At 41.2% G+C, this 14,635-nt stretch overlaps 1 protein-coding gene across 2 annotated transcripts in view; it reads right to left on the bottom strand.

Annotated features, from left to right (window-relative positions):
- nectin3a (nectin cell adhesion molecule 3a) overlaps nt 1-14,635 on the bottom strand; it is a 31,324-nt gene that overhangs the window by 15,825 nt on the left and 864 nt on the right. The gene's annotated exons all lie outside the window — the stretch shown is intronic.

Raw genomic sequence — 14,635 nt, 5'->3', positions numbered from 1 at the left:
TGCAGTCGGAGTAAGCTATATTTGGGAGCCATAAATTTCCACATTGTACGTAGTCTCGGATGTGTATGGAGTAAAGCTTATAAAAGTGGGTCCACTGGCTGGTATTTTCAGTCTTTGGCATGAATGGGAGTGGTAAGCCACAGCAATGCTATCTTGGTTTGTGAGGAATATAGCCAAAGGAGGCTGAGGCTCCCCGTGCTCCATTACGTCCCCTGTAATTTCAGTGGACACACACACACACACACACACACACACACACACACACACACACACACACACACACACACACACACACACACACACACACACACACACACACACACACACACACACACACACACGTGTGTCCTCCCGTGTGTGTAAGAGTCAGGCATTTTGTTTAAATGGCTGCTGAGTCCTAAATGCATGTTGCATTGTGTTGTGAAGTTTCATGCTGTGCTATAATACTTGGGCTTTCCAGTTTGTTTTTTCCTCTGCTGATCTAGTACAGTCCTGCACTGTATTTAACCTGTTAAAGTAAAGTACTTAATATAACTCAGCCTGCCTTATTTGTCGTTCACTTGGAAAGACATGTGGGAAAGTCACTTTTGGATTATTATTCCATTTCTCCAAGATAATTTAGGGTTCCATATACAGCTTTTTGCCACCTTTGAATCATGACCTGGTCTAAAAAAAGCCCACACTACTATAATGTGCTTAGCAGTGCTTGTGTTACCCTGTGTTTGCATTGCATCTGCCGGAGTCCTCTGCACTGGTGTGGGGGGAGAATCAGGGTCAGAGCCATGTGGGTTTTGCATTCTGCACACCATGGTCATCTGAGCTGACACGACAGCTGTTTGTTGTCACCCTACTAGTGCTACTCAGGTTGTTTTGCTTGGAAAAATATATTAAAAGTATACTGCCATGATAAAAACTTGACAGTGAGATACATTTGCAAATATAAATATCTTTAACTGGTACAAGTATATAGATGTCATGCTGACTAAAAAAAAAATCCTCCTGCAGCACTGGTTGTCTGAATGGTAAACTAACATGCTTGGCATGCATGACATTGTGGTGATGCATGCAGACACGTGTCTCTGACCAGGCTTCACCCTAACATGCTCTACATACTGAAGCTACCTGACACGACACTCCAACTGCTACCGCACATAGTTTGTCTATCTCAGTGTGTCAGCTTCCAGGCCTGTCAAAGCATACAGAGAAACTAGACTCCATCCATGCTATGTTCTGTTTGTTTTACAGTAAGCATTTGGGAGTAAGTAGGAAAGGAGGGAGAGAAGGGGGGGGGAGTGCTTAAAGAGGACTCCACCCTTACCATTATGGGAGGAGAGACAGATGGCCTCTGCATGGGATACCTACAGCCAGGAGGAGAGTGGGGAAACTTGGCACTGCTTGCTGAGACCATGAGGAACACAACCAGAGCTCGCAAACTAGAGCTCCGTGAAATATTATCTAAAGTACTGCAAGCAAATGAAATGTAAGCAGTGCGTTAAACAAAGCAGTCATGCTGTTTTATCAGGGATATAGGCGTGCTGCTGGAGAGTGGAGGCAAAGCTCAGGACTGTCACTAGCTTCATTAATGGTTATCCATCTTCCTATCCAGTAAACAAATGAGGTTAAGAATTTTAATAGGACAAACATCTATCTTTATGCTGTGTCACGGTTTTGATACTTTGCAACCCATTTAGTGTACTGAAAGTGTGACACCCTGCACCAGAGAACAGGATGAACTCTGGCCTTAAAAAGAGAAAAAGGCTGCACTTTTGCCCCCTTTTTCCTTGAGAAACCCGAGGAAAGAATGAACTCATGGGAAGGATATGCTTGCCCTTTGAAGAAATGTTTCATATTTGTTTCTTTCCCTGCTGACATCAGTAATTGCGACAAGCTGCTCGAAAGACGCAATGGTAAATCAAAACCTTCCTCTTTGCCTGGCAACCGGCTCAAACATTCCACGTCGGCCACTAGATTAGCCAAGAACTCCACCTACCCAGACCTGACCTAGCTTCAGCCCTGACCTCCCCAAAGGAGGAGGCTGTCTCCTGGCTAGAGAGACAGGAGGGATACAAGGCCAGAAAACATTCACATGCAGCAACAAAATAGACAATGTGTCATGTTCATGTAGACAAACTCCATGCATAGATTATCATGTCAAACAACACTCGTGGGACTGATCTGAAGACCTCACAGGAGAAGAATGCAGACAGGAGATCTGTGCAGTAGGGAGTGTGGTTTAGGACTAAAGCGAGAGGAAACCGAGATCTCAGCATTCAGAAATAAATACAGTGAGGCGAGAATGAATAAGGACACAAAGAAAGAAATGGGGCAGTTATTGGGAGACAATACATAAGTGAAACGGGCAGAAGTAAAGACATATACTACAGTGTGAGCCATGGGAGGACATAAGAAATGTAACTACAGTAGGCTGGGTCAATCCTTTTTACAAGCTGATATTAGTACATGACAGTTTGACAGAGTGGTTTAGACCACCAAGTCACACATTTATAGTATACACTACAAAGACAGGATGGTTGATTTGTGCAGAGTTTATGGTGTCTGCATGAGATCCCTGTCATCTGACTTCAGGAGCAGTATTCAGGTCATGGGGTTATTGATGACGGAGTAATGCATGCACAACGTGAGCCTGGGTCGGGCTTGGCATACTTCGAACTCATGAGCCCCTTTTACACAGCCTGTTCAAGGAGGGACTGTTGTGCCTTTAACCCGCCTCGCCGTCTGTGTGAAAGTTCCGAAGACGGAATGGGGGGAACAGAGTTGTTGTGCCTTTAAGCCGGTAGTGAAGGTAGTCACAGAGCCGTACTGAAGTATGTGTAAAGGGACACCGGCAGGGCGGGACAACACACAGTAGAGTTGCGCGAGCGGACCCACAGGATGGTCAAAAAGTGACTTAATAAGTTATTAATAACTTACAGAAACACTGCATGCAATAGTCCTTCCTTCCCTCTCTCTTTCTCTCTGTCCTTCTCTCTACTGACAATTGTGCTACTATAATGCAAACACTTGGTGGTTTGTGGGACGGGTCTGGTTGTTGATTGACGACGCCCGCCTCTTTTGCTTCCGGAATCTTGGCATACTGAGGCGGAATTACACCGCCTTTACTTGTTTCAGTGGGAAAAAGCATCCTGCCTTGTTGTGTGGGATTTGTTATTGTTTGTTGCAAGGGTTTGAACACAGTGTTATGGACCCAGCAATGTTATTATTTCCATGCAAGTAGAAAATGTATGACAAAATGTACAATGTAAAAGCCAAACTAGGGACAAGAGTTTAAATTAGCAATAGCTATAAACTCTCTGAGCAGCACATCAGTTTAATGCTTGGTATTGAAACTGTGTTATTGTGTAATCGCATCGACCCCCAAGTTATCCTGTAAAGAGTAATTTAATACGGTTTCATTTTGACATAAATGTCAGCAATGAAGATATAACCTCAAATTGCTGTTTTTAGGTAAAGTGGACAAAATGTGCCCCTTGTTACGAAATAAATTTACATAAAATACTGATGGAAGGTGGATGGCTACACCTGTCACTCTCCTCTCCAAGGTGTCAGCAAGCAACCTGGGGTGCACCAGACCTACCATAGTTCTCACCCGCTTTCCTGCTTCAGTAATTTTCAAGTGTGTGTGGGAGGTGAACACTGGCTGAAGGGCAGTGTTTCATTACTGTTTAATGAGTGCAGTAATTCATACTCATTCAAAGCATTAAAGTCCCTTAGTCTAGTAGAAGCCAATGGCAACATTAGCTGACTATTAAACTTCCATCTGATTCTCAAGGCCACGTTTAAAAAATGTTCATTGACATTTATTTGAAAACTGCATTGGCAAACTCTGCCAACCTCACACAAAACAATCTATGAATATGGATTGATATATGACTATTAGATACAGTCATAAAACAATTATTCAATAATGTCTCAGTGGGCTAATGCCCACAACAGCACCTGTTCCAGACCCAATCTCTAAGTGGACAAGGAGAAACCTTGTAGCAACAGCCGTAGGTAGGCCATGTGTAAAATTATAACAGTTGGGAATTTGCGATATCACTTCATCAATACCCATCACCCACTGGGCCTGCATTTTTTTCTGAATGTTGTCTGTGCCTTTAAACACTCAAAGAAGTCATTTGTTTGGTATTGTTACTCTAGGGGTGACCAGGAAGAACAAACAGACAATGCCTATTTTCCTAACACAGGCCCCCAGACCTTTGCTTTGAGGCCTATAACTTTGTCTCAATCAGTTAGAGACAGGATAGGCCAAGTGGCGTATTGCCTGTTTTATAGCAGGTCTTTATCGTAAGAAATATTTGTGCAGTGTGAAGAAAACATTAGTTAGACCAGCTCTAATCTACCCCCTTCCTTCCTAGTATTGTATCCTGTGAGGGCGTGAGGCTTTTTCAGTGGGCTAATTCATGGTGGAAACAAACACAGGCTGACAGGCCTTTAGAAAGGGGTGGGCAGGACTCTTTCACATGTCACTGTCCTCTTCAAAACCCTTTTCTCATTGCTCCCCCATAGCAATGTGGACTTCTGTGTCCTTCTCATCCAGGTCGCATTTGATTAAAGATACATGCTTAAAAGAAAAAAGATCAATAGTGTTGACATACAAAGTGCTAGGATAGGTTACAACCTCTCATCAGAGTCAACTACAGCTATGCTGTAGAACTTGTGAAGGACAATGCCTGCCACTGTGTACCAAGGCAACACAAACACTCCTACGGCGTCCAGCCTTATTGTGTGGGATTTGTTGGTTTGATGTGGGGGTTTGATGCATTTCAGTATGTGAACACAGTGCTATGGACCCAGAGATGGGCAGCAATGCTATTTTTTTTTTCCATGCAAGTAGAAAATGACAAAATGTACAACTTTGGAGAAGAAAAGACAATTGGAAAAGTCACAGATGGTCACAGAAAGCAAAGGAAGGCCTTTACCAAGCTGCTTTGTGAAAAGGAAACTTAATTTTCTTTAAATTAAGTTTTCTTAATAAGTATATAAGCTACAATGGGATTCTCTCAATTAGAGCTTAAGTGTATAACATCCCTGTCTCTGAAACGTTAATGCTAATATAGACTACCCTGCACTGTACCATCACACCACAGTAGTGTCGAAAGTTGCACCGGGGTAGAAATGTTGTTTATGTCAGGGTCTGCTTGGTCATCAAGTACATCCTTACTGCTCCTGTCCTCTTTTAGATAGCTGAGTGTTCTCAAAAAAACATTATCTTGCTTCAGAAGCTGGCAGCCATGAATGAATGTTTAGACATTTGCTACATAAAAACAATTAGCCAGACATCATGCAAAGACAACTGAAGCCTTTATACTTTCAGAACAAGTGTCGTTATGTGGTTGGCCCAGTATCGGTTGTGATTTTAGTAAATTATTCACAGCATCCACTGAAATCTACCATCAAGCCAAACAAAGACTGCATAGACAGGCTACGAACGATAATTCCAGGTCCAATCTACACAACCTCTGTGATAGTAAAAGATAAATTGTATGTTGACCTTATAATCAAAACTGGCATTTCCTCAACGTTGACTCACTGCAGTTACATTTGTAGGCTGCAATCCCCACTGCAAGGACACCACCATCATGTCGCAAACAGCTGTGCTCTCGAAGTGTAAAATGAAGAGAAATATCCTTTTCCTCATAGCAGTCTCCTTAACAATGCTCAAGTGTAAACCCAGCAATGAACCATACTGACAGACACGCATAAGGACAGCTTAGACGTGAGAGCCTTTCATTCAAAAATCATGCATTGGTTTTAGACATGTTGTTTTCACCACATTCACATGTCACTGTCCTTTGAGAAAGAAAAAAAAAAAACAGAAAACTAGTCGCAATTTTCATTCATTAGGACAGAAATAGATCAGGCCCTTGTTGGGTGGAGCTTTGCTGAGAAGAGAGAATGGGTTCTGTACTAATCACAGACTCCACTGCCCTTCACTGGGTCTAAATGGGCTACTGTACTTTCATTAGGCTGATCTAACATAATGGAAACATAGTTTCCCACATGCCACAGAGACCCCAGAGGGAATTAGACTGTTTTCTTTAAAATTATTCCCATCATTGTCCACTGTGACGTCTATTTCTGCAATCCTTTTTTTCAAGGGATCTACATGATGTCGATGACTGACACGTGTAGACTGCACACACTGGACTAGTATTATGTAAAAATGTGCAGAGATTTGCAATATGTACAGAGATAGAGCTAAGAATACCGGTGTGAACAATACGCTGCTATTGATGCATGACATGCTAAAAGCCAACAACCTTAAGTTAAAAATGTGCTATGACCATTTTTTATTGATACAAGAAAAATGGTCAGGCTTTGTTTTGAGTGCTAGATCTGCCCAGCATGTGTCTCTTCTTTTTTCTCTCTAAAGTTGTATGGCGTTATATGTAGGGATGCACCGAATATTCGGCCACCGGAAATTTTCGGCCGAAAATGGCCCAAAAGGGCATTTTCGGTTTTCGGCCGAAATACCTTTATCACCGAAACAATACGGCCGAAAATGTTGTGATGACGCAAACAGAAAACGCGACCTGCACGTGTGTCAGTACCCGATCCGTTCCACCTGCAAAGCGTCTCCTAAGCAAAGAGGTTGAGACGGACCACGGAGTGAAAACAATGAAAAGTGCTCTTAGAGTCTGTCAGCACACGTTTCACTGAGATCTGTTCGGATCGTCTGCACTTCATCGCAACTGTACTTGATCCGCGTTATAAAGACCATTACTTGGATGCGGAAATAAAGCAGGGCGCACGAGAAATGATCCAGGCCGCGATGGATGCGGAGAACCCGCGTGGAGACGGAGACGGAGCAGGAGATCAGAGCGCAGAAAAAAAGACTTTTCTCGCTGCACCAGATGAGGGGCATGCACCCTCGTTGTCTGATATGTTCAGTGAAATCCTGCAAGAAAGTGCCTCAATTAATAATAATAATAATAATAATAATAATAATAACAATAGGTAAGCTATTCTGTTCTTAGGCTACTGTATACTGTATGTGACTATCAGATTGTAGCCATATTTCTGCTAGATATTTTTTTAATTAAACTTTAATATTAATTTATACAATTGCAATGCCTTGATTTTAGTAAAGTTAGTACACAGTCATAGACATAAATGCAATGGTACTAATAATTGGCTTAATTTCTTTCGGGGTTTTGGTTTTCGGTCTTGGTTTCCTCTTTTTTCGGTTTTCGGTCTTGGTTTCCTCTTTTTTCGGTTTTCGGTTTCGGCCAAGAATTTTCATTTCGGTGCATCACTAGTTATATGCTGTAGTGTGTTTAATAGGCTACATAATTGTATTAGCCTATTTATTAAATAGAGAAAGGAGTAAAGAGGGAGCATGACAAATCCTTATTTTTGTTAGTATGTTACTTAATATTGTGCCAGTTCAATTGTTAAAAAATGCTAGTAGGACTAGAGACTGTTAGTAGGGAGATGAGATGTTTTGTTATATAAAGGTAGTCTTTAAACTAGTCTGTGTTCACTAAGCTGTTTTACTTATTAGGGTTTTGTGTATTAATGTTTTTTGGTGTCCCAAACTTTTTAATAAATGATAGATAGATAGATAGATAGATAGATAGATAGATAGATAGATAGATAGAGGAAGCTGCTTTGGAATTTCTTCAATGCAATCAGCACAGTGCATGTCAGCAACCCCCACTTCACAACAAGGGAGGAAGTAAAGCAGTCTGAAAAAACTCTGCCTCTGTACTGTGTGTACCAATGGTCAATAAAAAAAAAACAGTAGTTTGGTCAGTGTGGCATTTCAGCAGCATTATCCTGGTAAGAGGCAGTTCAATTTCCCGCAACAACACCCCCCCACCTCGACAATTTTCCCGGCACATACTCTCACCCTGTTTCTGCAACAAATTAAAACGCTTCTCATGATTTACAATTACCACCCACTTTGAATAGTGAGAACAAGGGGATTAGGTGCCTAGATCAGTTTGTGATTAAAATAAAAATCACAGCTGACTGTTCACATCTATAGTGATCGCCCATAAAAACACAAATACATGTATTTGACAACATGCCAATGCAAAATGTTTAGCCAACTGCTGTCTATGATGACGTTTTATTGCCCTAAATCCTGTACAACTTAGTCTAAACTTCAATCAAAGGGGAATATCGTCAACACCCCTCTTTGCAATGTACTACACACCTCCCTCCCACACTGTTAAGTCCATAGAGAATCAACAAAAAGCAGTAAGACAACACCCAAGTGTATTTTTTCTGGGACTCAGGTTACATGTCTGGTTTGACATAGTGTTCACATAATATGAACCTCACTTGGATGTAAAAGACAAATATTTTGAGTACATAAAGGCAGTAGTACCCCATTTATTGTCGGTCTAACAGCTCTGGGTTGTAAACCTTTAAATTGTGATGCCTTCCTCTTTAAAATGCTATTCAATCCATGCAATATCTGATATTCTAACATTGTTTTTAAGCCCTAATTAGAACTGGCCACTTGTTTTGTTATGATCCTTTTCACAATCCAGTTACAGGCAAAAAAATAGCAACCACATTGCAACAGTAATCTTTAACTCTACCCTTGCGTGACAGAGCAGTTTAGCTGTTGAAAAAGACAGTACATGTTCCTTAATCAATAATAAAACATTTAGTATTAACATGTGGTATTATTTGTTACAGCAAAAGGGGAAATGTATTCGGCTTTACAGTCTATTTGAAAATGAAGAGAGCATCAGCAACTAAAGCAGAATAATGCAAACTACAGGGGTGTAGCAGGGATGGCAGGGGAATACAGAATAATTTGGCTTAATACCAGCAGGGATACAGTTGTGCAAAATCCTGTTCAAGCCATTACTGCAATATATCTGCATCAAGGACCAGGGCTGCACAGCAAGCCAAATCAGGGAACTCGGAGTCCGGGGACATGGCTTTCTTTCCCTCGGTTTGTGTTTCTAATGTTATCTCACACACAATGAGTGGAGAGGGTGGATGCTGAAACCTAGAAAAGTTAGACTAAAGTTCTGATAAAATAGCAAAAAACTCTATGTGAAATTCATCAGTGTCATTTCCGATTCATTTTGTCCATTTCAAATCATGCGATGTTCCCGGCTGAAAAGCAGGAAAGTTCAAACTGTACCCTCAGTACTACAAGAAACTGTTTTGGACTGTCACTCATCATTATTGTAAATAATGCATGCAGTTAACATGTGCTGCTCAGTTGTGGTTTTAGACCTGTGATTCTGGGATAGTAAGTCCAATATTTTCTGTGTTGCCACTTTCACACACTCAAATTCAGTTGTATGTCATAGATTAGAGGTTTGTTGATAAGACAGATGGTGAAGACCAGATTAAATTTGTAGGGGGAGAATTATAACGGTTGACTGACTTTGCTGAAATTGTCCAGATATCTTGGATCAAATGTCTATTTTCATTCTTAACACATAATATCACAGGTTGGACACTAGATAAACAAGATGCTAGAGACCTAAGAAATAGAATGTACAATAGGTGAGTGTAATACTGAGGGATCCAAGCTGCAAGCATGCCAAAAACATTAGCGGAAAAACAAGAGATTTCTTCCATTAGCTACAGTATAATGTATGTCCCGGTTGTCACCATTCCTTGTGTACGAGCAAATAGGACAACACTACTGTACTGATAGCTTACTTGCTACAGTCAGCAGCACCTCCCAGTATTTGACTGGTGGGTGTTAATAATCTCCCACTTGGGTGGTAGGGGGTGTGTCAGTATACAACTGACTGTGTGCTCATCCCAAACATCATAACCACCTGACAGCTGAATGACTGAAACAAATAAGAGTGAGTGGTGAAAAGCAGCCCCACCTGTTTCCCATAACCCCAGTGCTCCCCTCCTGGGAGATTCAACTGCTGACTGTGGACATCCTGCATGTATACCTCTTTAATATGGACCGTGAATCCACAGTGTATCCAAGTGACCCTAACCTCGGGGAAAAACCCCAACTCCTGAAAACAGCAGGCAAAAAAAGGGTTTAAAAAGGTTTCCCTGTGTTCATTCACAGTAGGTAATTAACCAAGGAAATATCTGGAAGCCATTTTTACCACGTAGTTTCCTATGACTCAGTGATTGGAACAGTCAATTCCTGTCTATCCAAGATTTATTCAGTAGACAAGACATACTAGCTAACACACAGTGAAAATAGCATCCCTAATATTAGCATTTGCAATGTATTTTTTGCATGTTGCCCCTTTTCCTCCCAATTTTGAATGGCTAATTGCCCATGCACTGTGGTCCTAATGACTGGTAACTCCCAATGTTGGCCTGGGGAGGAAGTAGACACAAAATAATGAATGCCAGCATAAGCAGTGTGCTTAGCTCGTGAAACCAGATGGTTGGGTTAAAGGTTGAGGCTAGTGTGATTATATATTTGTGTCATTATCATTAAATCCCACAGAAAGACCAAATTCAACAAAGTGTTATTCGGCCCCTCAATGCTTTGCAACTTCTAGACCTTGTCTCTGGCACCCATCCCCAAGCCCATTCATTCCTACAGAAGATGCAAATCTTAAAAAGCTGAGTCACAAAAAAAGAAAAGAAAAAGCAAACGTTCCTCAAACAAGCCTAAATGTGCAGTGCATTTGTTGGTGACTATAACCTCATATTTGGTAAGCTAGCTAGTATTTATGCAGCATTGTGTATGTGGGATTGACTCAAAATAACCTCCAGAGGCCATGTTCATGGTAATGTAGGTTCATATCACCCAGTGCAGTGGTGTGGTACATTGATGTGTTTTTACTATTTTTTTGGACAACAATGGAAGAATAAGCCATATCGTGGTTTGGCCTTTCATTCATTGTTGGTTTTGTTTTTTTGATGGGATTTATGGACAATAAGAAAAATACATAATATTGCCAGCCTTATTCCTCGAGGCAGATTTAAAATGCCTGGGTTAAGAAAAATTCCTTAACCATGTAAAACTGTTGACACCTCAAACTGCAAATATGGTCAATTATAACTATTTGTATTGTGGATTTTTAATAGCATAGAAATCTAGACGTACCCTAGCATCATCAAATGTAATTTCCAAGCAGGGTCGTCTAGCAACTCTCCGTTGGCTTGCGAGCTGGAAAAAACAAATTCTGGTCAGACCAATCACATCGTGTATAGAGTCGGTGGGCGGGCTTAACATAAGGACGGCAGAGTTGCGACTGTTCCGCGTTCTGCTACTTGAAAACAAAGAAGATGGCTGCTGCTGCTGGCCAAGAGCGGTCTTTGGAATCGGCTTTGGCCGGGACTCTGGAAGACTTGGAGTTAAGCACTGTCATTCTTAAAAAAGGAAGATGTGTTCGGAGTTTGGCCGACCAGATACGGCAAAAGTTTAATCTATCAACTAGCGTTGCTCTGGTTGGTTGTAGGGCTGTGCTCGATTGAAGAAATTCTTAGTCGACTAACCCTCATTAAATTTTATCGACTAATCGATTAGTTGATTTAATCAACAGATCTGTAAATCTGAGTTTCTCCGCAAAGAGTCATGCACAAGCACCATTTTAATTCTTGTGTTTACCAGAGATGTGCTTGTACGTTTCTTGGAAATAAGTCATTCAGCATGAAAAAAGCATCAAACAGGACTAATCGACTAAAGAAATCTAAGTTGACTAAGACCAAAACGATTAGTCGACAAATCCACTAAGAGGGAGCAGCCCTAGTTGGTTGTAGCGCTATCCTATTTTGTGCAGAGGGAATTTGAAAGACAATCGTTTATCCCGCCCCTCGAATTGAGCCCTGCCAATGGTGAGTTCCCAGACCCAACATCTGGATGTGGGGCTGGCTTGTCAGGCTAGATTTTTAAACCATGAAGGCTTAATATTGGTAAAACCTTCACTTCAATATTGCACATGTGCAGTGGGCCGCTCAACATGGTAGCAAACAAGAAAGAAGAAATATTTTGTATAATGTGTTGAGTAAGTAACTTTAATTGGAATGAATGGTAATTGGTGCAATCTTCAGATCCCCTTTTATAAAGTATCATACAGAATCTTTAGTTAGGGTAATTCAGGTTAGAACAGGTTAGTGCAGGCAGTGATAAATAAACTTGTGAAGGCAACGTGCTGAAAGTAATCAACAATTGACTGCAGTGTCTTTTTATTTATCCTGGTTTCAGACAAGTCCAGGGATAAGCTAAAACTGGGGGCTACAGCTCTGAATTTACTGATGGACCACCAGGGAACAGCTTGCCATACAAAGCCTCTGACAGTCAGTCACATCTGTCGGGGGAAGAGGAAGCAAAGGGTGGAGTCAACAGAAGCTGGTGGCCACAGCCTGCTCCCTAAACCACACACACACACACACACACACACACACACACACACACACACACACACACACACACACACACACACACACACACACACACACACACACACACACACACACACACACACACACACACACACACACACACACACACTCATCTGCTGATGGCCTTCCTTCAAAAAGAAAACACTGCATGCATTTAATGTGATTGGGAGTTTTCAGTCAAGCAGCTGAGATTTAAGATCAAATGAGAGGATCAGATGAATGCTACAGCTGCTACCCACGGATCCTGAGAATCCAAATGCTTAAACTTACTTTAAAGCCCCTTTTCCTTGCATATAATTCCAATATAAAGTAACTAGTGTGGATAATAAACACCAGTCATCAGTGAAATGTTGGCATCTGCAGGCATATTTAGTCAGTGGACCACGAGTTGGTCTAATTTACTAAGTCATGCCTAAACTTGCTTGCTTAAACCAATCATTATTTGAAAAAGACTGACTGGAAAAATGGTAAAAGTATCAAGTGAACTGAGTAAAATTCACTGTGACAGACAAGAAGCCAGAAAGGTTGACAGGTAACTATATCTTTACATCTATAACACAAATGTAATGTTAATGTGAAAATGACATTAAGTTATCCACTTCCCCACAAACAAAAAGGTCCCAAAAACATGTTTTGACCTGATCTGCTCTTTGCCATATGGTGACAAAGCTGTAGCTATTTGATTTATATTTTCAATGACAAAACTACTTTCTTGGCTACATATTGCGTTCAATTAATAACCACTGAAGCACGTTCACCTCTAGGAGTAACAAATCTGCTCTGTCAGTGCGCTGCTTTTTAAAATCTATTTCTGTTTTGAGTCTGTAATTTAGGTGGCTCCATTACAACATTATTTATTTAGATTATGAATCATGTGGCCCCAAGAGAAGAAACCACAAAACTACGGTCTTCAATTACAGACCTCACCGCCTGTTGCCACGCCTTGAATGAATCCCCTCCTCACAGTCCCATCTACACTACAGGGAATCAGAAAATTGCACAGTCAAGGAAGGTTTTTGACACAAAGTCCCCCTGCATACTTGTGCTGCACTAAACAGTAGGTCTGGGCCACATGGGCTCCAACCATATGTTATTGAGCGTCAACAACCATCACACGTTTCTCTTCCAAACACGACACCAAAACTAACCTTCGCTGGCTAGTTTGCCCTCTGTGTTAATAATCAGCTTGTTTGGCTGTCAAGGTGAGTAGTTGAACCAGCACACACATGGTACCAAACAGCACTGTTTGGAAGAAGCTTAGTTTGCAACAGTGCGTTGCTTATCAGTTCCTTGTGTTGATTTATGAACCAGTGTTTTGTGGGTAAAGACAGAAAAAGTTTGGTATGAAAAGGACTCTGTAAAAGTATGAATTGCAAGTGTGTGTGTGTGAGTGTGTGTGTGTTTATGCATGACAGATGACACTGGTGGCAGCCGTAGAGACACACATACTGGAGCTTGACCGATGCATCTGCTAGGCCAATATATCCGCCACTATTATCTTATCTCAGATATATTACTATATGATGTGTCTGCTGACATGGACAAGAAATTGCATTACAGAATTGCCAAAGATATGTTTGAGGTTATTTGGAAACAGTGTCTCCATTACATAGTTTGTCCACAAAAATAAGCACTAATCAGTTAGTTGTTAACTGTAAAATGTACCGATCAGTACATGTATTGATCACAATTAACTAAAAAACTATTTTTATTGATGCGTATCAAAATTGTTTTTGTTATATTATGTGATGTGTTTAATATTTGCCTTTGTCATTATCAAATAGCCTACTGGTATCAGTGTCAGCCTCAAAAATTCAGTACCTGCAAAGATTAGTTTATCTAATCAGATCAACATAAAATAAAGACACCTTTATTGCCCTTGCATTCAGGAAAAAAAACAAATGGTGCATTCTTGGGCAGTATTAACTTTAGCATCCATCAATGTTTGTCTCTTCTTTTGTCTTAGCAGGCCTGTCATGCATTGTAGTCCCAGCTCAGGATACAGCAAAGCACTCCAGCTGCACTACTCGGGACAGTATCGAGATTGGAAGGTGCTGTGTGTCTGGCATGCAGCCCAACTGCAGGTCAATACTTCCAGAGACTCTGTGACTGCAGTGCCTTCCTTGAAATATGTCTTCATTTCCCCTGCCACCCTTCACGCCCAAAGCGTAGAGGTCTGCGCTGCCTCTCCTCTCCTGTATCACATAACGTTTATCCCCAATCTGTATCCAACAACTCCTTGGCACACTTTTCACAATGGAGCTCATCTTTGCTTACACCCACAATACTCCATTTCGTTTCT

This window comes from Perca fluviatilis, chromosome 2 (genome assembly GCF_010015445.1).
Source record: "Perca fluviatilis chromosome 2, GENO_Pfluv_1.0, whole genome shotgun sequence".
Classification (NCBI taxonomy): Eukaryota; Metazoa; Chordata; class Actinopteri; order Perciformes; family Percidae; genus Perca; species Perca fluviatilis.
Note: the sequence above shows the minus strand (reverse complement) of the source record. Positions and strands in the feature narration are given on the sequence as shown.